We start from the raw sequence: 26,446 nt of genomic DNA, 5'->3' as shown, positions 1-26,446 counted from the left end.
TGTGTATTTAGGATCGATACTGTTTCAGTTGTACAGGGGCCCAGTAGATAAGGGGCCCATTGTTACCTTAAAAGCAGTTGCCTCCTGTCTATTAGATTCCACGTCAGGGACAGAGCTAATAATATTCATAGCTCATAATAAGGGGGTGCTCTGTGCCGAGGTGTTTGAGAGGAAGGGGCCTATAGACTGTTCCCAGGACCCTTATGTTGTCTGTGTCGATCCTGCAAACAATTTCTCTACAGATTAGATCCCAAATACAAACAACTGATCAATCTCTTCCAATAGTATGCTTACAGCCCCTAAACAGACCTATGTGTCTCCATGGTTACAGACTACAATCAAAGCCCGTGTAGTCTGATACTGCAGTTCTTTTTCGCATTTTTAACCTTTATTTTCTATCTCCATTAATGACATTTAAGAAATTAAGAACATAAAACAGACTTCGTTGTGAGAAATCCTTCCCAAAATAAAATCTGAAAGACACAAAGAGCATAATCCTAATAATTGTCACAAGTTTTATATCATTATTTCTATTTTTTAAACAAACATTTGGGGCTTTTCAGCATTTGCCAATTTTTATAGAAAGTCTGAGTCATGTTTTCTGTCACCCAAAGTGCAAAAAAAAAGTGCACAAAGGATGCGGTCTATCACAACCCTACTCCTAAAGGAGAGAGGCCCCACATAACCATTCTCCAACCCTCCAAACCATAGGCCTAGAGGATCGAGGATCCCCCCTCGCCAAAGCTTAGGGAGACCCAAAAACACTCCAAGGCTTCTACCTGGGCTGCCACCCCAGTGTCCACCTCCCCTCCAAAGAAGGGAGGAAAAGTTACAGGGGAAAAAGGAACCAGAAGGCCACACATTTTCCCCCTAGACCTCAGAAGGACCCCAGAAGGCACCGCATCCAAAAATCCTGAAACAAACACACAGTGAAAAACAAAATTAAATAAGTAAATGTGCGCTGTCATACGGCCTGGACATTCGCCAGATATAAAAATTCCCCATTTCCCAGCGAGAAGGCCGGGAAAATAAAGGTGTGAAAGACAAGTGCATGCAAATGTGCCATCACTCAGTGGGATTCCACCCACAGTGAGTTCGGGCACCCCAGGATCACCACTCCCGGGGCACTTAGCAACTCGGACTTTCCAGCTACCCAACCGATAGCATCAACCATGTGGTTCTCTGCCCCTCTCCTTGGTGTTCTGTTATCCCTCTACGATGGCGACCAACCCACCGGCAGAGATGATTACTAACCTCAGATAAGACGGCCCTTGGCCATGGATGCTACAGTATCCCCCCTCTTACGCCCCATCTTCTTGGGGCCAGAGCGAGAGAGGAATTTTTTAATAAGAGCAGGAGCACTGAGGTTCTCTTCTGGCTCCCAGGACATCTCCTCAAGACCAAACCCTCTCCAGTCCACCAAATAGAAAGTCCTTCCTCCTACCCTTTTGCAGTCCAGGATCTCCCTCACTTTGAATACATCAGAAGAAGCGCTGGGAGGGACCAGCATGGAGCCCACAGCATCCCGCAAGGATGCCTGAGTCACCGTCTCGATTAGCAGTTTAGAGAAACAATCGAAATTGGACTTTGCTAAGATGCGACCATACTCTTCGATAGGGCAGTTAAAGTCCCCACCCAACACCACTGCCCTAGTGGTGACAAGCTGGGTGCGCAGGAGCTGGAAAAGTTCCAATCGCTCGCTCCCGACCTTGGGGGCTCACCCGCCCAAGAATCGTCTACGACCATAAGTCGTCCGTAGACGAGCTCTTGGATGTAATCAAGTGTGAACGCGCACCCCTTAATAAGGACAGCGACTCCTGCTGCACCCACCAGACCAGTAGGAAGAGCTGTGAGACCACTGCCTGTCTAGATGGTTGTATGACCTAGAAGAAGGCAAAGCACATTCCTGCAGTATATAAATATCACAGTCCTGTGTATGTAAAAAGGTTAGTACAGTCTAGACCTGTTCCTTATGCTTCTCACATTGATGCTAAATATGTTGAGATTGGCCATACTGCAAGATAAAAGGAGGGGTTAGTACAGAACGATAGTTAGTTACCACCACGGTCAGGTGGTTCCTCATCTCTGGAGTCTGGGAGCTCTATCAGGCCCTCTTCGGCAAGTCTGTCAAGTAGGGAGTCTGCATGGGTGTCCGGGGGAGCTGTGGACCCTGGTTCGGACACCAGTTGCTCCACAATGTGCTCCATCTCTTCCTCTACCAGCAGCGGGTCCTCAGTGACCTCCACCAAATTCTTTTTGTGGTTTTCGGCACTGGGGCTGTCCCTCTCTTTCCTCTGAAGAGAGGCTGCGGGGACAAGAGAGGGAAAATCCTCCAGGGAGAAGATTGCAACAGCGGGCGGAGGGACAGTTAGTGCTGCTGCAGGGGAGTGAGGGGGTTGGGTGGGGAGAGGAGCAGGTGACAGAAACCCTGAGGTAGGGAAGGTAAAGTGAAAATCCTCAGTGGGGGTGACAGGAGGGGACCCGAGGGGGGTAGGTCTCACGACACGGGTAGGGAGGGGAGTGGGAGGAGTCTTCTTACCCTGCTTCTTGGTGGCTTCCGGGGCCAGTGGTGGTGTAAACTTTGCTCCTGCCGGTCCCTTGGCAACCGAGGCATAGGTTCTCACTCTCATGGGACAATCCTTGTAGACATGGTCTGCCTGGCCACAGACGGTCTTTTTAGGACAGTCCTTGGTTTTGTGTCCTGCAACACGACAAATCCTGCAGGAGGGCTCTTTACAGTCCCTTATTCCATGACCCTTCAACCGCATTTCTGGCAGGTCTGTGGCATGTCGGGCTAGAAAATCAGTCCTGAAGAGTTCCCCAAAGAAAATGCCTGGCGCAGGTGCTGCTCTCCATCTGGAGCGGATGAGTCCTTGTGCAAGCGGACAATGACGCACCACTTGCCAGTCCAGAAGCCAATCCCGTCCAAGATGTGGGTGCGGTCCCTTATCACGTTGCAGAAACGCTTTAGGAAGGTCGTGATGTAGTTTCCTGGGATGTGTGGGTTCCGCATTGAGACGGTTACCCTCCTCTCTCTAGACTGGGCAGTTGCCCACAAATCGAGCAAAGGGGGAGTCCGGCTTCACAGCTTTTACCATCTCCCAGTAGCGCTTGCAGATGCTAATGCTGGCAAAGGTGATGTAGAACATCCCAGTAAAGAAGGAGTGGATGCTCACAGTCTCTGCCTTGGAGAAGCCATGGTCCAGGACCATCTTCGTGGCGAACACCTCCCAGGACATGTCCGGCACTCTACCATCAACCTCCTTCAGCTTGAGGATGACAGTCTGTCTCATCCAGGGCTCCAGAAAACTGACACCTTGGCTGGGCTTCTTGCCGGCCTCTTGCATGGAGGTCTGGGGACATGGCCGGGCAGCATCCGGGGGGCCAGGGTCGATGGCCCGGGTCGGGCTTCCGTCATCTTCTTCGGAACCATGGTCTTGTGGAAAGGGGCAGCAGCTCTTCCAAGGGGGCAGGGCTGTCCAAATCCCTCAGCGGCGTCTTCCTCAGCAGCCGGTCTTCCAGTGGATCTTCATCTGCTCCCCGATTAGGAGCAGAGCTTACACAAGGCCGTCTAGCAACAGGCCGAGAGGTGATCAGAGATCAGTTCACTCTTGTTCCCTAAGGCAGAGCCCAAACACCCAACTGCGGCAGTGAACTAACGCTCAAAAGCCGAGTGCGTTGGGTACCCAAGGGTCCTGTGCAGACACACCAAGGTGGTCCGATTAAGGAGCTACACCTAAGTCGGTACTGCCCGAGACTGTCGAGCAACAGGCCAAGAGGTGATCAAAGATCGGTTCGCTCTCGTTCCCTAGAGCAGAGCCTCAACACCCAATAGCAGCAGTGAACGCTCAAAGGCCGAGTGAATGTGGATATTAAAAGGACCTGCGCTGACAAGCCAATGCTTACCAGTTAAGGAACTACTATTGCCCAGAAAATGCCACTCTCACAGTTTTTTTCATTTCTTGAATATATTAGTTTACTTCCCTGGTTGGCACCGTACTGACTGTACTGAGTTCATGCCTGTGTCATTTGGATCTGGAACTTCGCTTTATTCCTTATCATACAAACATTACTGCGACGCAGCGCAAGCCATGAAGTAGTAAGTAATAAATAATAACAGTCGCCAAACATAACATCACAGTATAGGCTAACCTATGCTATACATCACACCACATGCTACACTAACATTCTTACATTCACTAAAGCCAAACAACAAAGCATTACAGACAAGTGATTGGGGGGGGGGATCACAGGCCCGAAGCTTTATTGAAAGACAACACACAAGAAGTTAGTGGGGGAAAGGGGGGGGTATCAGTCCTCTTCCTCATCGACGTCCGGCGTGTCCCAGGTGGAATAGTCTCTGAGCAGGCTGTGGATAAGCCTGCGGCAGTGCTGGATGGACACACTCTCTCTCCGCAAAATTAGACGATTCCTGGCAAACCATATAGCGTCCTTAAAACAGTTCATAAGGCGCCAGGCCTCCGGGATTACTCCCAGGAAACAGTCCATAAAGTAACGGGCGATACGACAGTCTGTTCCTGGGAACTGAGTCCTTGAGTTCGTGTTCCAAAGCTTTCAACAGACCCTGTGCAAAGGGGCACTACCAGAAAGTGTGCAAAGATGTGTCCTCCGTGAAGGGGCACCTGGCGCAGTACTGGGTGTTGCACAGGTTGCGGGCATGCATGAATGACCTAAGAGGCAGTCCTCCCTGGATGGCCATCCATGAAATGTCCTTGTGCCCGTTGGTCAACCTGCCAGATGACATGTTAGTCCAAACAGTCTCCAACGTGTCGGCATGAAGCCCTGGAACACACTCCAGCAAGTCCTTTGCTCTGATGTCGGGCTTAAGACCCTCCAGTTTATGCTCCCTCACAAACCGGACAACATCTCCATAGAACCAGCGAGCGTGCCAGTTGTAAGGGAAGGAGCTGTCCCACTTGTCCCAGTCAAAACCACGCCAGAGTGGAAGGAGGAAGTAGCGGGACATGGCCTTGCCTGCAGAGCTGTTTGCTGTCCTTAGAGTCCTACGAACACAGTCACATACAAAAGAAATCCAGAGCAGAGCGGGGCTCCTTGTACATAACAGTCCGCTTTACTCTATCCATTTTCGAGGCCCAGATGAAGCGAAACCCAGTCCTGGTAATGGCCCTCGAGACAGTGGCAAAAGATGGCCATGCCTGCGCAGTGTATTGTAACACAGGCAAGACTTCGTTACGCAGGACCATTGCTTTGCCCTCAATAGTGAGTTGTCTGAGGCTCCACAGGCTCCACAGTCCGATTCTTTGGTTGAATTTGGCCAAGCGTTCTTCCCACGACTTTAGGGCTGCACCTTCCTTCCCGAACCAGACTCCCAGTATTTTGATGAAGTCTGGCTTGATGGTAAATTGGAAGGAGGCAGAAGAAGGCAGGTACCATTTTCCAAAGAGTATAGCTTCTGACTTCCCACAGTTGACTTTTGCCCCTGAAGCGCGCCCAAACTCCTTACAGGTCTGGACGAGTGCAGTCACCGAACTCTGGTCAGCGCAGAAGACAGTCACATCATCCAAGTACAGCAAGCACTTGACCTTGAAGTGTCCTGGACCTGGTGCAGTGATCCCTCTGATCTCTCCATTCTGCCAGATAGCCTCTGCGAAGAGCTCTATAACACAAACAAAAAGGAGAGGTGAAAGAAGACAGCCTTGTCTAACACCTGAAAGGACAGGGAAGGAGTCAGTCTTCCAGCCGTTCACCAACACCGTGCTGTAAATGTCAGAATACATCAGGTTAACATACAAACAGAACATCCTGCCAAGCCACAGCCTATGCAGAGCCTTACCCATGAATTAGTGAGAGACCCGGTCAAAAGCCTCCTCCCGATCAAGACTCACCAGGGCCGCATGTGTACGGCAGCTTTGCATGTAATGCACCGTGTCCCTCACAAGGGCGAGACTGTCGGCCAGGGATGCCACAGGTTTGGTCCGGTCCGATGATCCGTCCGATGACAACCTTCAGTCTTTTGGCCAATACTTTGGAGAGAATCTTGTAGTCCACGTTCAGGAGAGAGATGGGACGCCAGTTTTTCAGGTCACATCCCTCCCCCTTATACAAGATTGTGATCATGCCTTCTCTCAAGGACGGTGGCATTCTGCCCTCCACCACCATCTCCTCATAGAGCTCCGGCAGGTCTGGACAGATCAGGTCCCCCAGCGCTACATAGAGCTCAGCTGGGAGATCATCACTGCCCGGGGTCCTGCCGAGTCTGAAGGATTTAGCGGCAGAGAGCAGTTCCTTTACCGTCAGGGGAACATCCATAGCCTCCATAGCTGCAGGATCAAGATGATTAGTGATACCTGACAGGAATTTATCGGCAGCTTCAGGGTCAGTGATCTTCAGGGAGTAGAGACTTCAGTACTAGTCTGATATCAGAAGCAAAGCTGGAGTCCCAGTCAGAGTGCTAGTGGCACTCTTCCCAAGACTCTGCCTCTGGGGTGGTCTATAATTGTCAAACGTTTTAGATCAATAATTCTGTCTTTTAAACAAATATTTTGGGCTTTTCAGCATTTTTTTTTGTGAAAAAAAACCCCCCTATTAAACAATTAGTAAAAGAGCTATAAACACAATACACAAGGAGCCGTTCATCCGACCTCAACCCCGATCATTATCAACATCACGAAGACCACAGAGAAAACAAATTTATCAGCTGAAAAGAAAAATCATCACAAACTACAAATTTCCTCCAGATCACAGATCAGACACGTAGTAATAATCAGCAAATCCCCTTTATATAAAATGATAGAGAAGTTATAACACGTCAGGAAGACAGAACAGAGATATATAAATTTACATAAACAGGAAGGGGCGGGGCTAACCCACCTACTGTCTGTAGAAAAGCAGGAAAAGGAGGTGGAGCTTACCCCCAAATCAAAAAACCCGCTAAGAAAGAGTGTGAAGTTTCTCAATGTTCTTTATGTGACATTTTGTTATACATTGTTGTGTAATAAGTCACAGATAAATTTGTTAGTGCAGGGAATAGTTTAAAACTAAACCATCCCCCGCTGTAAACACTTCACCATTAACCCTTTAGTGACCACCAATACGCCTTTTCACGCCAGCCTAGTCTAAGTCCTGCACGGGTGTACCATGCAAGTGGATCTCTACCCCTCTGTCATCACTCTACGATAGTGACCAATCCACCGGCAAAGATGATTACTAATGTCAGATAAGGGCCCTACTACACATGGTCTAAGACAGGGGTCTCAAGCATGCGGCTCTCGGGACACAGAGCCGCTAGTACAGACTCTGCTCCGGGACTCTGGAATCCCCTGACATCGCTTTCCATATATGAACAGCGATGTCTGGGGCTTCCCCAGAGCCGGAGTCCCATGCAGAGCACTGGTATATCATCTGCTCCGGGATTCTGTGGAATTCCCTGACCTCGGTGTCCATGTTTGGACACATGATGTCTGGGGCTTTCCCAGAGCGGAGTCCCGGCAGAGCGCTAGTACAGGCTCTGCTCCGGGACTCTGTGGAATTCCCTGACATCGCTGTCCATATATGGTCAGTGTGTCAGTGTCTTCCCCAGAGCGGAGTCCCAGGAAGAGCCTACTAGCGCTCTGCTCCGGGACTCCAGCTCTGGGCAAGCCCCTGATATCACTGTCCATATATGGACACTGATGTTAATGGCTTCCCCAGAGTTCCGGCGCAGAGCCTATACTAGTCCTCAGCTCCAGGACTCCGGCTCTGGGGTTGCCCCTGATGTCACATTCCGGTCCAGGAGAATCCCCTGACGTCACTGTGTATGGACAGTGACGTCAGGTGCTCCAACAGTAGTGGAATCCCCAGCCAAAGTGTCGGCAACGCTCTGGCTGGGGATTCCACTCCTAGAGGGAGCCCCAATGGAGCTATCTACTTGGGGTGTGTGGCAGCATCTGCGGAGGGCACTGTGCCAGCACCTATGGAGGGCACTGTAGCAGCATCTACGGAGGGCACTGTGGCAGCATCTACGGAGGGCACTGTAGCAGCATCTACGGAGGGCACTGTGGCCTTATCTACAGAGGGCACTGTGGCATTATCTACAGAGGGCACTGTGGCATTATCTACAGAGGGCACTGTGGCATTATCCGCAGAGGGCAGTATGGCATTATCTGCAGAGGGCACTGTGGCAGCATCCGCAGAGGGCACTGTGGCAGCATCCACAGAGGGCACTGTGGCACTATCTAAAAAGGAGCTGCCCAATCTTGACATGTGTGTCTGCCAAATGCAGCTCACTGAGACGCCGGACTGCATTTAGCGACACTTAAACTGGAAAACTGGATTGTTGAAATAAGCACAAGGAGAAATCTCTCAAATTTTAAACCTAGCGGTATTATTATAGTAATGTAGGATTATTATAGTAGTTCAAATAAGTAATTGATTAACAATAATTTTGTATTGTAGCAAATTTGAAAGTAATGCGGCCCGTCAACTTCCCGTTGTTTCTATATGTGACCCACTTACCCGGCCGAGTTAGAGACCCCTGGTCTAAGGCAAAGGTCAAGGTGCAAGAACCTGGCAAGAAACTCCCAATCCCACTTTAGCGATCATGTTATTTCCCCTGCCTGGTAAGTATCTCTAGATTATCATTTATATTTTTTAAACAAACATTTGAGGCTCTACAGCATTTACCAAAAAGCTGTTAAACAAATAGTAAAAGAGCTATAAACACAACACACAAGGAGCCGTTCATCCGACCTCAACTCCCCCGATCATCATCAACATCACGGAGACCACAGAGAAAACAGATTTATTATCTGAAAAGAAAAATCATCACAAACGACAAAATTTCCTCCAGATCACACATCAGACACGCAGAAATAATCAGCAAATCCCCGTTATATAAAATGATAGAGAAGTTATAACATGTCAGGAAGACAGAGCATTTATAAATTTACATAAACAGGAAGGGGCGGGGCTAACCCACCTACTGTCTGCATCAAAGCAGGAAAAGGTGGTGGAGTTTACCCCAAATCGAAAAATCCGCTAAGAAAGAGCGTGTGAAGTTTCTCAATGTTCTTTATGTGACATTTTGTTATACATTGTTGTGTAATACGTCACCGATAAATTTGTTAGTACAGGGAATAGTTTAAAACGAGACCATCCACCGCTGTAAACACTTCACCATTAACCCCTTAGTGACCACCAATACTCCTTTTGACGGCGGCCTAGTCTAAGTCCTGCACGGGTGTACCATGCAAGTGGATCTCTGACTCTCTGTCATCACTCTACGATGGTGACCAATCCACCGGCAGAGATGATTATTAATCTCAGATAAGGACCCTACTACATATGCTCTAAGACAGGGGTCTCAAGCATGTGGCCCGCGGGACACAGCCGCTAGTACAGACTCTGCTCTGGAATTCCCTGACATCGCTGTCCATATATGAACAGTGATGTCTGGGGCTTCCCCAGAGCCGGAGTCCCATGCAGAGCGCTGGTATAGGCTCTGCTCCGGGACTCTGTGGAATTCCCTGACATAGGTGTCCATGTTTGGACACACGGTGTCTGGGGCTTCCGCAAAGCAGAGCAGAGTCCCGGCAGAGCGCTAGTACAGGCTCTGCTCCGGGGCTCTGTGGAATTCCCTGACATCGCTGTCCATATATGGTGAGTGTGTCAGGGTCTTCCCCAGAGCGAAGTCATGGGCGGACCGCTAGTATCGGCTCTGCTCCGGGACTCAGTGGAATCTTCTGACATCGCTGTCTACATATCCATGTCTGGGGCTTCCCCATAGCTGGAGTCCCGGGCAGAGCGCTAGTATAGTCTCTGCTCTGGGACTCTGGGGAGGCCTCTGACATTGCTATCCACACATTGACAGTGATGTCAGGGGCTTCCCCAGAGCAGGAGTCCAAGTGATGTCAGGAGCACAGCTGGAGTCCCAGGAAGAGCCTACTAGTGCACTGCTCCGAGAAAGCCCCTGACATCTCTGCCCATATATGAACACTGATGTTAATGGCTTCCCCTGAGTTCCAGCGCAGAGCCTATACCAGTGCTCAGCTCCGGGACTCCGGCTTTGGGGTTGCCCCTGATATCACATTCCGGTCCAGGAGAATTCCCTGACATCACTGTGTATGGACAGTGACGTCAGGTGCTCCAACAGTAGAGGAATCACCAGCCAGAGTGTCGGCAACACTCTGTTGCTGGGGATTCAACTCCTAGAGAGAGCCCCAATGGAGCTATCTACTTGGGGTGTGTGGCAACATCTGCGGAGGGCACTGTGGCAGCATCTACGGAGGGCACTGTGGCATTATCTAGGGGTGTGTTGCAATCTCTACAGAGGGCACTGTGGCAAAATCTAAAAAGGAGCTGCCCAATCTTGACATGAGTGTCTGCCAAACGCTGCCAACTGAGACGCCGGACTGCATTTAGCGACACTTAAACTGGAAAACTGGATTGTTGAAGTAAGCACAAGGAGAAATCTCTCAAATTTTAAACCTAGCGGTATTATTATAGTAGTTCAAATAACTAATTGATTAACAATAATTCTGTATCGTATCAAATTTGAAAGTAATGCGGCCCATCAACTTCCCATTGTTTCTATATGTGGCCCACTTACCTGTCCGAGTTAAAGACCCCTGGTCTAAGGCAAAGGCGCATGAACCTGGCAAGAAACTCCCAATCTCACCTTAGTGATCATGGTATCTCCTCTGCCTGGTAAGTATTTCTAGATCATTATTTATATTTTTTAAACCAACGTTTGGGGCTCTTCAGCAGTTGCCAAAAAGCTGTTAAACAAATAGTAAAAGAGCTATAAACACAATACACAAGGAGCCGTTCATCCGACCTCAACTCCCCCGATCATCATCAATATCACCGAGACCACAGTGAAAACAGATTTATTATCTGAAAAGAAAAATCATCACAAACTACAAATTTTCTCCAGATCACAGATCAGACACGTAGAAATAATCAGCAAATCCCCTTTATATAAAATGATAGAGAAGTTATAGCACGTCAGGAAGACAGAACAGAGATCAAGAATTTACATAAACAGGAAGAGGCGGGTCTAATGCTATATATTTACATAAACAGGAAGAGGCGGGTCTAATGCTTTATATTTACATAAACAGGAAGAGACGGGTCTAATGCTTTATATTTACATAAACAGGAAGAGGCAGGGCTAAGGCTTTATATTTAGATTACCAAACTCCTCATTCACACTGTGTATTTAGGATCGATACTGTTTCAGTTGCACAGGGACCCAGTAAATAAGGGGCCCATTGTTACTTTGACCCCTTAACGACCGCCCACCGTCTTTTGACGTCAGGGGGTGCAGGTACTCAGTCTACAGCGACGCCTTTTGCCGTCGCTGTAGTAGAGGGGGTTTAACGGCACCCTAAAAACCGGCTGTAAGTAACAGGTCCGGTTCTTAGTGCAGCCATCAGGACCTGCGGATTTCGTCGTGACAGCCAATCACAGCGGTCACATGCTGTTACTGCGTACAGAGCCGCCGGGAGTGTCTAAATGACAGCTCCTGCTCTAAGAACGAGCTGTTGCTAGCAGATCTGTTCTTAGAGCAGTGATCAGGAGCCAATAGTATTGGTTCCTGATCTTTTGTGATCACTATGAGATCCAATCACAGTGATCACTACAGTAAAAATAAAAGTAAAAACATGTATCTGTTTCTCCTCACTGTTCTAGCTGTGGAAAGAAACAGATACAAGTGTGTCAGTGTCCCCACACAAAATCACTTGTTCCTCACACACAGTTTATTAAAAAAAAAACACATTTTTTTCAGTATTTTATAGTATATAGTATATACATATATATATATATATATATATATATATATATATATATATATAAATATAAATATATTTACTGTATATACTAAGAATTGGATGAAGCAGCCCCCACTACACTCCGAACCACCCGACAAAGACGACGACAACCCTGGCACACGCCTCAATCCCGCTTTCTTCAGCGGTGCTCGAGATGTGCCGAACGACTGTGGAGAAAATCGCATTTGGATGCAGATTTCCTCCATTACAAATTTATGCTCAAAACTTACAACTCTGCCCTTCACCGCGCCAAACAAGTCTATTTCACTTCTCTCATCTCCACACTATCTAATAATCCAAAACGCCTCTTTGATACTTTTCACTCCCTCTTTAGTCCTAAAGTGCAGACGCCAATCACAGATCTCAGTGCTGAAGACCTGGCCAATTATTTTAAAGTTAAAATTTACAACATCCGGCATGATATTATCTCCCAGTCCCCTAGTAACATGGATCCCCTTCCCTCCCGCACTCCCTCTTCTTCACTCTCAGCATTTGACCCAATAACTGAAGAAGAAGTCTCGAGGCTCCTCTCTTCTTCTCGTCCTACTACCTGCCCTAGTGATCCTGTCCCCTCACACCTCCTCCAGTCCCTCTCCCCTCACACCTCCTCCAGTCCCTCTCCCCGGCTGTCACTAGTCACCTCACTAAAATATTTAACCTCTCTCTTTCATCTGGTATCTTTCCCTCTGCTTTTAAACATGCCATTATAAACCCATTATTGAAAAAACCAACTCTTGACCCATCCAGCGCTGCCAACTACCGACCAGTCTCTAATCTGCCCTTCATCTCCAAACTCCTGGAACGCTTGGTCTACTCTCGCCTTATCCGCTATCTCTCTGCTAACTCCATTCTTGACCCCTTACAATCTGGTTTCCGCACTCTACACTCCACAGAAACTGCCCTTACTAAAGTCTCAAATGATCTCTTGGTGGCTAAATCGGACGGTAAATCCTCTCTCCTGATTCTTTTGGATCGCTCTGCAGCCTTTGACACTGTAGACCACAAACTCCTACTTAACATGCTCCACTCTATTGGCCTCAAGGACGCGGCTCTCTCTTGGTTTTCCTCCTATCTCTCTGACCGCTCATTCAGTGTGTCATTTGCTGGTTCCACTTCTTCTCCTCTTCCCCTTGATATCGGGGTTCCTCAGGGATCAGTCCTAGGTCCGCTGCTCTTTTCTCTCTACACAGCACCTATTGGACAAACCTTCAGCAGATTTGGCTTCCAGTACCATCTCTACGCTGATGACACCCAATTATATACCTCTTCCCGTGACATCACCCCTGCTCTAATACAGAACACCAGTGATTGTCTGTCCGCTGTCTCTAACATCATGTCCTCTCTCTATCTGAAACTGAATCTTTCTAAAACTGAGCTCCTTGTGTTCCCACCATCTACTAACCTCCCTAACCCTGATATCTCCATCTCAGTGTGTGGCACTACCATCACTCCTAAGCAGCACGCCCGCTGTCTCTATCATAACTCCTAAGCAGCACGCCCGCTGTCTCGGGGTTATTTTTGACTCCGATCTTTCCTTTACTCCTCACATTCAATCACTTTCGCACTCCTGACATTTTCACCTCAAAAACATCTCCAGAATCCGCTCTTTTCTTACGGAGGAAACCGCCAAAACTCTCATTGTTGCTCTGATTCACTCTCGTCTTGACTACTGTAACTCATTACTAGTCGGTCTTCCCCTCACTAAACTCTCCCCTCTCCAATCTATCCTCAATGCAGCAGCCAGGCTCATCTTTATGACCAACCGCTACACCAACGCCTCTAATCTGTGCCAGTCACTGCACTGGTTGCCCATCCCCTTCCGATTAAAATTCAAACTTATTACTCTCACCCACAAAGCTCTCCACAGTGCTGCACCTCCTTACATCTCCTCCCTCATCTCTGTCCACCACCCTACTCGGGCTCTACGTTCTGCCAATGACCTTAGATTAAAATCCTCCATAATCCGAACCTCCCACTCCCGTCTCCAGGATTTCTCTCGTGCTGCACCAGTCCTCTGGAATGCGCTACCGCAGACAATCAGATTAATTCCCAATATCCACAGTTTTAAACGTGCCCTGAAAACACATCTATTTAGACAGGCCTATAACATTCCCTAATCTGACTCCTTTCCATGGCCCTCCATTTAGATTAGTCATCAGAATAAGATTCCCTCACACTCCTTCTCTTCATGTCCGTCATACACGGATACTGGCTGGTGACCGGCTCATGCAGCTTTATGTTACCAGCGCATGTGTATAAAAATGGCCGGACCATTGTACAGAACAAACACTGTTACACTTTGTGTCTCCCTTATTTCCCCATAGATTGTAAGCTCTTGCGAGCAGGGTCCTCACTCCCCAGATTTGAATTGTAAATGAACTTTGTCACTATGTAATGTCTGATATTGTTTGTTTCATGTCCCCTCTAAATTGTAAAGTGCTGCGTAATATGTTGGCGCTATATAAATAAAGATTATTATTATTATTATTATTATTAAGAATCGTACTATAAACTACTTTCTTTTTAGGGTACGCTGTTAGACGGCGTGTACGCTGTTAGGCCTCATGCACACGACCGTAGCCGTGTGCACGGCCGTGATTTTTGGGTCGGCCGGCTGCGGACTGTCAGCCGCAGGCCGCCCGCAAGTCGCGGGACATGCATATGGCCGCCACCATTGTTTTCAATGAGCCCGGACCGCAGAACAGCGCCGTAATAAGACATACCTGTTCTTCCTGCGGTCCGGGCTCCCGGGCCATGCAAGGACCGCAAAAACTACGGTCGTGTGCATGGCCCCATAGAAAAGAATGGGGCCGCAATTCTCCCGTGGATTTTCGGGGGAATTGCGGCCACAAAAACACGTTCGTGTGCATGGGGCCTTAGACGGCGTAGGGTGCTGTTCTGGGCTTGGGTTTACGGTTTGTGTTAGGCAAAGGGTTTAGGTTTAGGTTTGAAAAAAAAAAAAACTAAAAAAAAACAATAATAAAAAAAGTTTAATTCTTTTAGTGTTCTTAGTTGATTAGGCTTCATGCACACGACCGTGCTCGTAATTACGACTCATAATTACGAGCACGGCCCGCAATAACGGGTGTTTTTACGGTCGTGTGCATGAGGCCTTAGTTGATAAAAAAAAAATTGAAACCGCTAGTTCCATTTATTATTTGCGGTTTAGACTGTATATTCATTATGGCTGCCAGAAGATACAGCGTTGAGGAAGCCTATCAGATGCTATGCTCAGATACGGATTCTGCATCTGAAGTTGAGCTTTTAAGGTATGTGCACACGTAGTGACCAAAAACGTCTGAAAATACGGAGCTGTTTTCAAGGGAAAACAGACCCTGATTTTCAGACGTTTTTTGAGCAACTCACGGTTTTCGCTGCGTTTTCAATGCGTTTTTTACGTCCGTTTTTGGAGCTGTTTTCATTGGAGTCTATGAGAAAACGGCTCCAAAAACGTCCAAAGAAGTGTCCTGCATATAATGTATATAAGTGTTCTGCATATAATGTATATAAGTGTCCTGCACTTCTTTTGACGAGGCTGTATTTTTACGCGTCGTCGTTTGACAGCTGTCAAACGACGACGCGTAAATGACAGGTTGTCTGCACAGTAAGTCGGCAAACCCATTCAAATGAATGGGCAGATGTTTGCCGACATATTGTAGCCCTATTTTCAGACGTAAAACGAGGCATAATACGCCTCGTTTACGTCTGAAAATAGGTCGTGTGAACCCAGCCTTACTTGAAAGCGACAGCGAAAGTGTCGCTTCAAGGGATTCTATGGATATGAGACCCAGAATCAGTGATATGGGAGACGGTGCAGTTTCCACAACTTCCGTTCAAAGTGCAGCCCCTGAAATTGCACAACCCCACCAAACCGATTTAGTGTGGGAACCCACGAGTTTATTTTCTCCCACCATAAATGACTTTATTGCTACTCCTGGCATAAGTCCCAATGTCAGTAATTTTTCACCACTAAATTATTTTAACATTTTTATTACGGACCAAGTTTTGGAACATTTTGTGCAGGAAACAAATTTGTATGCCAGGCAGTACATTGCCAATAAGCCTTCGTCACCTAATGCCAGGTTGTGGAATCCCACAAATTTCAAAGGGCGTCTCTCATTCCGTCAATTCATACCCTCAAAAAGTGCAAAATACGGGGTAAAGATCTACAAGTTATGTGAAAGGACTACTGGCTACACATGTGCATTTAAGATCTACGAGGGTAAAGACAGTGAATTTAATCCACCAGGGTGCCCTCCAAATATTTATTACATAGTTACATAGTTAGTACGGCTGAAAAAAGACACATGTCCATCAAGTTCAACCAAGGGACGGGAAAAGGGAAGGAAAAATTTCTACACATAGGAGCTAATATTTTTTTGTTCTAGGAAATTATCTAATCCTTTTTTAAAGCCATCTACTGTCCCTGCTGCGACCAGCTCCTGTGGTAGGCTATTCCATAGATTCACAGTTCTCACGGTAAAGAAGCCTTGTCGCCTCTGCAGCTTGAACCTTTTTTTCTCCAGACGGAGGGAGTGCCCCCTTGTTTTTTGACGGGGTTTTACAAGGAACAGGATTTCACCATATTTTTTGTATGTGCCATTCATATATTTATATAAGTTAATCACGTCCCCCCTTAGTCGTCTTTTTTCAAGGCTAAATAGATTTAATTCTTTTAATCTTTCCTCATAACGTAGATTCTCCATGCCCCTAATTAGTTTCGTTGCTCTTCTTTGTATTTTTTCCAACTCCAGGGCATCCTTTCTATGAACTGGAGCCCAGAACTGAACTGCATATTCTAGATGAGGCCTCACTAATGCTTTGTAAAGTGACAATATTACATCCCTGTCCCGTGAGTCCATGCCTCTTTTAATACACGACAATATCCTGCTGGCCTTTGAAGCAGCTGATTGACACTGCATGCTGTTATTGAGTTTATGATTTACAAGAACACCCAGATCCTTCTCAACAAGTGAATCCGCCAGTGTAGCTCCCCTTAGGACATATGATGCATGCAGGTTGTTGGTACCCAGATGCATAACTTTACATTTATCTACATTAAACTTCATCTGCCAAGTGGACGCCCATATACTTAGTTTGTTTAAATCCGCTTGCAATTCATGAACATCTTCCATAGACTGAACTATATTACATAGCTTGGTGTCATATGCAAAAATAGAAATCGTGCTATTAATCCCATCCTCTATATCATTAATAAATAAGTTGAATAATAGGGGTCCCAGCACTGAACCCTGGGGTACACCACTTATTACCGGGGACCATTCAGAGTAGGAATCATTGACCACAACTCTCTGGATACGGTCCTTGAGCCAATTCTCAATCCAATTACAAACTATATTTTCTAAACCTATAGTCCTTAATTTACCCATTAGACGTCTATGAGGGACAGTGTCAAATGCCTTTGCAAAGTCCAAAAACACTAAATCCACAGTGGCCCCTCTGTCTAGGCTTCTGCTCACCTCTTCATAAAAACAGATTAGGTTAGTTTGACAACTTCTGTCCTTAGTAAAACCGTGCTGGCTGTCACTTATAATGCTATTTATTGTCACATAATCCTGTATGTAGTCCCTCAATAGCCCCTCAAACATTTTCCCCACGATGGATGTTCAGCTTACTGATCTATAATTACCCGGGGAAGACCTAGAGCCCTTTTTGAAAATAGGCACCACATTTGCGCTGCGCCAGTCCCTTGGCACTATACCAGTCACTAGTGATTCTCTGAATATTATGAAAAGGGGGACAGAAATAACTGAACTAAGCTCTTTAAGAATTCTAGGGTGTAACCCATCTGGTCCCGGGGCCTTGTGCACATTTATTTTATTTAATTTAGCTTGGACCATATCTACATTCATCCAATTCAGTATATCAACTGATATATTAACAGCACTGGCTACATCAGCTGCTCTTTCTTCTGTTGTATATACAGAGCTAAAGAACCCATTTAGTAACTCTGCCTTCTCTTGATCCCCTGTGATCAACTCCCCATTACCACTATCTAGGGGTCCTACATGTTCAGACCTTGGCTTTTTAGCATTTATATACTTGAAGAATTTTTTGGGATTTGTTTTACTATCCTTGGCCACCTGCCTTTCATTTTGTATTTTTGCTAATTTTATTAAATTTTTACAGATTTTATTAAGCTCTTTATATTGGTACCACTGGTAAGATTGTGTGGGATTTAATTGGCCCTTTCCTACACAAGGGGTATCATGTATACACGGACAGTTTTTATACCAGTGTGCCATTGTTTAGCGCCCTTCATTGTGCCAACACCGGAGCCTGTGGCACAATACGCAGGAATCGCAAAGGTTTCCCACGTCAGCTTGTGGATAAAAAACTACGAAAGGGGGAGTCATGCACTTTTCAAATTGAGAAGATGCTGGCTTTAAAATTTCGTGACCGCAAGGACGTCTACATGATCAGCACTGTCCATTCAAGTGCAACAGCAACTATTAGAGAACGTGGGGCCTCTGCAGATAGACAAAAGCATGTGTGTGTCATCGGCTATAACAAATTCAGGTTGCGATGCAGAATGCATTTGTCCTGTACAAAAAATCAGCGGGCAGGGCGACATTCTTTGAATTTCAGGAGAAAGTGATTGAAGATCTCCTATTTCAATCTGCAGACCAGAGAGTAGTCCATGAGTCAGAGGATGTACACCGACTTGTTGAAAAACATTTTTTACCCCCCATCCCTTCAACATCTAACCAAAAATACCCCAAAAAACGGTGTCGGGCCTCCAGCTCACCGGTTCTGCGTCTGCTGAGATGTCGCTCGGATCCCCGCGACGGCTCGCGGTGTGTATTGCAGGAAAAAGGAAAGATGATCCAGCGCCAATGTTGGTGTTTAAAAGGGAAGAACAAGTCCCATGTTTATTGGAAAAATATTTAAAATCTTAGAAGCGAGACACAGTCTCAAGGCAAGAGTAAGCAGGGAGTGTGCCCGAGCCTACGCGTTTCGAACGCACACTGCGTTCTTAATCATGGCAAAGGAAGTTGAGGATATTATTGTTCCGCTTGTCCTTCCAACCCTGGTCTATGCATAAGTCCCTGTTTTGTCCTTATCAATACACTATGGGCTTTATTACAGTTTTGTTCGGGTTTTTGGTGGACTTCTTACACCCGACAATACTTCTAGAAATAGCGACATTAATTTGGGGAGTAGTGGTCCTTTACTGTATCTATACATACGGTGTGGGACACTGCCCGTTTATATATTCTACAGGTGATTGGTTGTTTTGTGCACATGGCGGTTCCTACCTTGCCGGGCAGGGGCTTGTTATGGTGTACCGCGTCACTTGGCACATTCGTCCCTTATATAGGGATTGATGGAGCTAAAGAGACGTTGTATGACCAGTCACTTTGAATAATAAAGTCATTACAGCCCTACAAATTTTCTTTCATCCTGTGAACATGCTCTAGTTTTCCACATAGCTGGATACATTGTTTCTCCTTTCTTTAGGATATATAGCCTTTTTCCGCCAACAGTTTAATACATTTTCCCACTCTAACTTACTATATATCAGAGCGGGTTGATATACATAATGTCTATGGACTGACATGATTTCAGGACAGCTGCTTTCTTAGCACGACATAGTCATAGGGTGTAGAAACTGTTAGGGACATCTATTTCTCAATCTAGAAAAGTACAATCCTCCCATTTTCAAAGCAAAACGTGTGTCCTGAAAGCCTCCGGGTGCTCCCGTCCTTTTGGGTCCTGCCGTGTGTCCAGGAAACACATTAGGGCCACAATGGGGATATTTTTTAACACAGGAGAAACAGGGTGATACATTTTCTGGTGCATTTCCTTATTCTCATGTCCTCTGTACAAGAAATCTGACCTTAAAATGACACATTTGTGAAAAAAAGTGAAATAAAATTTTCTTTCCACCTGCTTTGCATTAATTCCTGCAAAAACTGTGGGGTCAAAATACTGATGAATACCTTAAGCGGTCTAGTTTTCAAAATGGGGTCATTTATGGGGAGTTTCTATCTTTTTGGCAGCTCAGTGCCTCTATAAATGTGTAATGGGACCTGAAACATTTTCAAGCAAAATGTGTGTCCTGAAAGTCTTCGGGTGCTACCTCCCTTTCGGGCCCTGCCGTGTGTCCAGGCAACGCATTAGGGTCACAATGGGGGCATTTTTGAAAACAGGAGAAACAGGGTGATAGATTTTGGGGGGTGTTTCTTCATTCTCATGGTCGCTTTACAAAGAAATCGGTCTTCAAAGTGATACTTTTATATAAAAAGTGTTTTTTTTTAATTTCACCTGCTATGCATTCAATTTAGCAAAAAACTGTGGGGTCAAAATACTCACTACAGCCCTAGATAAATACCTTAAGGGGTCTAGTTTTCTAAATGGGGTCGTTTATGGGGAGTTTCTATCGTTCTGGTAGTTCAAAACCTCTCCAAATGTACAGTGGGGCCTAAAACATTTTCAAGCAAAATATGAGACCTGAATGCCTCCGGGTGCTACCTTCCTTTCGGGCTCTGCCGTGTGTCCAGGCAACGCATTAGGGTCACAATGTGGGCATTTCTGAAAACAGGAGAAACAGGGTGATAGATTTTGGGGTGCATTTCTTCATTCTCATGGTCGCTTTACAAAGAAATCGGTCTTCAAAATGATACTTTTATGAAAAAAGTGAAATTATATTTTTTTACGCCTGCTTTGCATGAATTCTTACAAAAAAACTGTGGGGTCAAAATACTTACAACACCCCTTAATAAATACCTTAAGGGGTGTAGTTTTCAAAATGGTGTCACTTGTGGAAGTTTCCACCATTCTGACACCTATGAGCCTCTGAAAACCTGGCTTGGTGCAGGAAAACAAAATGTACTTCAAAATTTATAAAGTCATTACTAAACTTGTAAGTCTTCTAAATTGCTCAAAAAAAATTATTTTTTTCAAAAGTGCTGCCAAAATAGAGTAAAGCGATGGAAATATATATTTAATAAAAAAAATTGTACAGTATGTATGTACATATGTGACATATTGCAGTTAATAGGGAAAAATGATAATTTTTACAAAATGTCTTCAATTTTTCAATTTTTTCATTAATTTCCGCAAATCGTATCAGTCTACTTTTACCACTAAAATAAAGTACAACATGTGACGAAAAAACAATGTCAGAATTACTTGGATATTCAAAACTTTCGCAGAGTTATTCTCTGATAAAGTCAGACATACCAGATTTAACAAATCTGGCTTGGTCATTAAGGTCTTTTCAGGCCCGGTCATTAAGGGGTTAAAAGCAGTATCCTCCTGACTATTAGATTCCACATCAGGGACAGAGCTAATAACATTCATAGCTCGTAATAAGGGGGTGCTCTGTGCCGAGGTGTTTGAGATGAAGGGGCGTATAGACTGTTCCCAGGACCCTTATGTTGTCTGTGTCGATCCTGCAAACAATTTCTCTACAGATTAGATCCCAAATACAAACAACTGATCAATCTCTTCCAATCTTATGCTTACAGCTCCTAAACAGATCTATGTGTCTCCATGGTTACAGACTACAATCAAAGCCTTTGTAGTCTGATACTGCAGTTGTTTTCGGCATTATTAACCTGTTTATCTATATATGTTGTGAGAAATCCTTCCAGAAATAAAACCTGGAAAATACAATCAAGAACATAATCCCAATATTTGTCATAAACTCTATATCATTAATTCTATCTTAAGGAAACATTTGGGGTTCTTCAGCATTTGCTTTTTTTTTTTTTTTTTTTTTAACCTTCATGTTTGGATTAAAAACACATCTAGTAAATCAATCCACTTTCCTTCAGCAGATTTTCGATCAAATATAGTTTAATCCAATTCATCATCAGGTTTTTAATATACACAATACATATTAACAAACAGTAAACATCACATATATTCGGAGTCTCCACGCCCCTATTTATACCCTCACTACAATCTTCCACTTCAAAAATGTCCACGTTCCCTCAGCATCAACTTCTCCAAACCTTTTTTTATCCCACCTATATATAGTGTATCTATAGGTGTATATATATAATCTATCCAACACCGTCCTCGCACATCCTTCCACTGACATCTAAATCACAATTCCAAAAAAGGTGAGACACATTTCTTTGCCATGACTAAGAGCACAGGAGTTGCTCGAAACGCGTAGGCCAGGGCAGAACCGCCTACTCACATTCTTCTTGGGACTGCGTCTCCCTACAATTTTAACCTACATCACCCCAATAAAGGTGGGAACATCGCTTCCTTTTTAACCAACAACTAGACTCAGCGCTGGATCATTTCTTCTGTTTCTTTCAGACTCCAAATCTTTAACCCCCCTTTAACCGCATACAATTCCTTAGAATAATCTTCCACCGCAGACATGACCCCATTCCCTTCCACCACCCTTCCCTCCTTGTCATACACTCTCACCAGATCTTCCTTTTTCCAACCACTCTCTTAAAGAAATACCTGGAGCCCTTCTCATCCTTTTCTAATTTGTCAAACTTTGCCTGATACATAATCTCCTTCCCTCTCCTCACCGACCACTCCTTCATACTTTCCTTCACACTCTGAATCTTCTCATCCACTTCCCACCCGTTTCTTCTCAAAGTGCACAAAAAGGACAATCTTTTACTCAAACCGACATACATTTTCTTTCGATCAGCCGCTTTCCTATGACCTTCTCTCTTAAAAAAAACACGCGTCCTTTCTTTCATCCAATCGCACCAACACAACACATCTTCAAACTCACTCTTTCTACCCCTCCAAACTTCATATTTTTCTTACATATCTCTCATATACTCCCTCCCCCTCCAACAGACTTAGGGTATTTTCACACGGCAGCGTCCGTAACGGCTGAAATGACGGGGATGTTTTCAGGAGGAAACATCCCCGTAATTTCAGCCATAACAGCATGTGCAGGCGCTTGAACGCCGCGTCCATTACGGTCGTAATTGGCGCTGCTTTTCATTGGAGTCAATAAATAACGGCTCCAATTACACCCAAAGAAGTGACAGGTCACTTCTTTGACGCGGGGGCGTCAATTTACGCGCCGTCATTTGACAGCAGCGCGTAAATATACGCCTCGTGTGAACAGACAAACGTCAGCCCATTGCTTTCAATGGGCAGATGTTTGTCAACGCTATCGAGGCGCATTTTTCGGACGTAATTCGGGGCAAAAACGCCCGAATTACGTCCGTAATTAGTGCGTGTGAACATACTCTAATATTTAGTTTCCACATACCCCTCCCCCAACACAATTTGCATCCAACTCCAATTCACACTTAACCCAATCATAATCTGAATATACCACCCTCATTTGCATAAATTTCTTTCCCATCATACTCTTGGACACCAAACATAGATCGATTCTGGAGCCACATCTCCCACTATCCGCATGATAGGTGTGGCACTTTTCCCCACACAAACTTCCCACATCCTCCACTCCTCCCCTGCTCCTGAGAACCTCCGCTCCTCCCCTGCTCCTGAGCGCCTCCGCTCCTCCCCTGCTCCTGAGCGCCTCCACTCCATTTCTTCAATGGCCGCCTCAGCCACCACCTGCTCCTGAGCACCTCCACTCCTCACCTGCTCTGCTATCACACTCTCACGTTGTTGCTCCAGACTCAGCTTCTTCCTCCTCTCCTCTTCCTCCTTCCTCCTCACCTCCATAAGATTTTTTAACCTTTTAGCCTCATCTTGCCTCCTATCCTCCTCTTTCCTCCTCTGAGATACAGGACAGTCTTTATATACATGGCCAGTCTTTCCACACAAATCACATGCTCTAGGCATAGAACATGCACCAGCTTCATGTTCAGGCATTTTACAATTTCGGCATAATTTTACACCTGGTTTTTTATTTAACCAAAGATAAATCTTGATGCATTATTATTTTATCAAAATAATTTTATTCATCATAATACTTTATTACACATAAATACAAAAATAGAGATACAAAAATTAACCCCCCCTCCCAAGTATATACTATAGACAATTAAAATATCATAAAATATACCAGGTGCAGTAAAATGAAAAAATTGTAAATATATGTAATCAAATAGAAGGTCCTCATACACAAAAGCATGTACCTTTAAATAAAGGATGGGAGACCAAATAGTATATCAACATGCAATATCAGCATCAGAACACAGGGGGCCTGATATAGATAACGCTGCAAATACAGGTTGCTCCAATACCAAGAGTACAATTATATAAGTAAAGCATGGAGCACTACGTCAGAAATTAAAAATATCAACTACAATGAGTGTAAAAGTCAACTATACCTGCAGAGGACATGGTGGAGAAATATTACACCTGGACGAACAGCACCTCGACGCGCGTTTTGCAACCTTTGTCAGGAGGTGTAATTTTACACCTGGGCACTGTTCTCTAACATGACTGAAAGAAAAGCAATTTCTACAAAAAGATGGCTGACCTTGATACCATAGGTATCCTCTATGGCCGGCAATGGAAAAATTGGCTGGGGGAAGCTTCACACCTCCAATACAGGAGTCATCAGTCCTTAGTTTGACCCAAAATTTGTGAGTGACATTAAAAACACCCAGTAAACTCTTCTGCTGAATTCCACCCTTCACACTCATGCAATAAAGGCTTAAAAAATTCTTAATTATGCTGAGTTCAGTAAAAGGGTTAAACACATGCACGAATACTGCTTTGATATCAAGCTCAAATAAGGGTACAAAACTAATATTGTTCAACACCTGATTTTTTGCATTGATCTTCAGGCTCTCATAGAACAATAAACAATCCCCATCAGAATAAAAAGAAACATCGTATATTCCCGACTTCCTGGACTCTTGCACACAGAATACTTGGTCCAAAGAAATACCTGCCATCTTCTCAATGATCTCATGTCCAATATACGAAACACAATTCTTTTCTCCATCGCTCAGCTCCACCTTCAAGCGTACTGTCTTCTGTATCCCAGTAAGAAAATCGGCTCCTGCCATCTTCTGTCGGTCCAAAAACCACAGTGATATCACCAATGCAGGGTCTTCCTAAAAAGACCCGAAATGGCCTGGAAGTATCATTCGTATTGTAGTAATCATTGTATCTCTAGATCGTTAATTCTATTTTTTTTAACAAACATTTGAGGCTCTTCAGCGTTTGCCAAATTTTTTATTTTTTTTTGAAAGCCCGAGCCGTGCTTTCTATCACCCAAGTGCATAAAAAGTGCACAAGGATGCGGCTATCGCAGCCCTTCTCTTAAAAGAGAGAGGCCCCGCATAACCATTCCCTGACCCTCCAAACCATAGGCCTAGAGGATCAAGGATCGATGATCCCCCCTCGCCGAAGCTTAGGGAGACCCAAACACACTCCTAGGCTTCTACCTGGGCTGCCACCCCAGTGTCCACCTAGGAGCCTGCATCCTAGTTGCACCTCCCCTCCGAAGAAGGGAGGCCAGGTTGCAGGGGAAAAAGGAACCAGAAGGCCACACATTTTCCCCCTAGACCTCAGGAGGGTCCCCGCATCCCAAAATCCTTGTGACAAACGTGACAAACACACAGTGAAAAACAAAATTAAATAAGTGGATGTGCGCTGTGATACAGCCTGGACATCCGCCAGGTATAAAAAAAAATTCCTCATCTCCCAGTCAGAAGGCCGGGAGAAAAAAGGTGTGTGCTTAGAAGTGTGAAAGAAGAGTGCATGCAAATGTGCCTTCACTCAGTGGGATCCCACCCCCAGTGAGTTAGGGCACCCCAAGGTCACCAGCCCTGGGGCACATAGCAACTGAGGCATTCAAACTACCCAACCTCGATCCAGCAGTCGCCTGGTGACCTACAAATGGTACCTTTAAACCAAATGCGTACACCAGAGCAATGACCGTTGTGGTTCCCTGCCCTCACCTCGGTGTTCTGTCATCCCCCTACGATGGCCCATTAACCACCGGCAGAGATGATTACTAACCTCAGCTTGAGCAGGTACTACACTTGATCTTAGCCAAAAGGCCAAGAAACATTTGGGGCTCTTCAGCGTTTGCCAAAAAGCTACTAAACAAATAGTGAAAGAGCTATAAACACAATACACAAGGAGCCGTTCATCCGACCTCAACTCCCCCAATCATCATCAATAACACGGAGACCACAGAGAAAAAAGATTTATTATCTGAAAAGAAAAATCATCACAAACTACAAATTTCCTCCAGATCACAGATCAGACACGTATAAATAATCAGCAAATCCCCTTTATATAAAATGATAGAGAAGTTATAACACGTCAGGAAGACAGAACAGAGATATATAAATTTACATAAACAGGAAGGGGCGGGGCTAACCCACCTACAGTCTGTAGAAACGCAGAAAAAGGGGGCGGGGTTTACTCCCAAATCGAAAAAGGAGGAGGAGGGGAGATAGGAGGAGAGAGAAAAGAGGAGGAGAAAGAGGAGGAGAATAAGGATGATGATGATGATGATGATGATGATGATGATGATGATGATGATGATGATGATGATGATGATGATGATGATGATGATGATGATGATGATGATGATGATGATGATGATGATGATGATGATGATGATGATGATGATGATGATGATGATGATGATGATGATGATGATGATGATAATAGAGGGAGCAACTTCATAGGGAATGCCCACTGAGCTCTGAACCTGCAGCTCCAGAAGCAGAAAGATTTTGGGTTTTCATTTTCAA

The 26,446-nt window shown here is 45.3% G+C and overlaps 2 non-coding genes and 1 pseudogene across 2 annotated transcripts; all 3 read right to left on the bottom strand.

Moving 5' to 3' along the window:
- Positions 1-2,051: 2,051 nt before the first annotated feature.
- Positions 2,052-3,347, bottom strand: LOC142760586 (uncharacterized; annotated as a pseudogene).
- Positions 3,348-10,709: 7,362 nt separating this feature from the next.
- Positions 10,710-10,771, bottom strand: LOC142646562 (U7 small nuclear RNA). The gene has a single exon (XR_012847492.1). It is a non-coding gene; the product is annotated as a U7 small nuclear RNA (small nuclear RNA).
- A 14,982-nt stretch (positions 10,772-25,753) lies between these two features.
- LOC142646558 (U7 small nuclear RNA) lies at positions 25,754-25,815 on the bottom strand. The gene has a single exon (XR_012847488.1). It is a non-coding gene; the product is annotated as a U7 small nuclear RNA (small nuclear RNA).
- Between the last annotated feature and the right edge of the window lie 631 nt (positions 25,816-26,446).

The sequence above is a fragment of the Rhinoderma darwinii genome, chromosome 4, assembly GCF_050947455.1.
Source record: "Rhinoderma darwinii isolate aRhiDar2 chromosome 4, aRhiDar2.hap1, whole genome shotgun sequence".
Taxonomy (NCBI): Eukaryota; Metazoa; Chordata; class Amphibia; order Anura; family Rhinodermatidae; genus Rhinoderma; species Rhinoderma darwinii.
The sequence above is the reverse complement of the archived record's forward strand: the minus strand, read 5'-3'. Positions and strand labels throughout refer to the sequence as shown.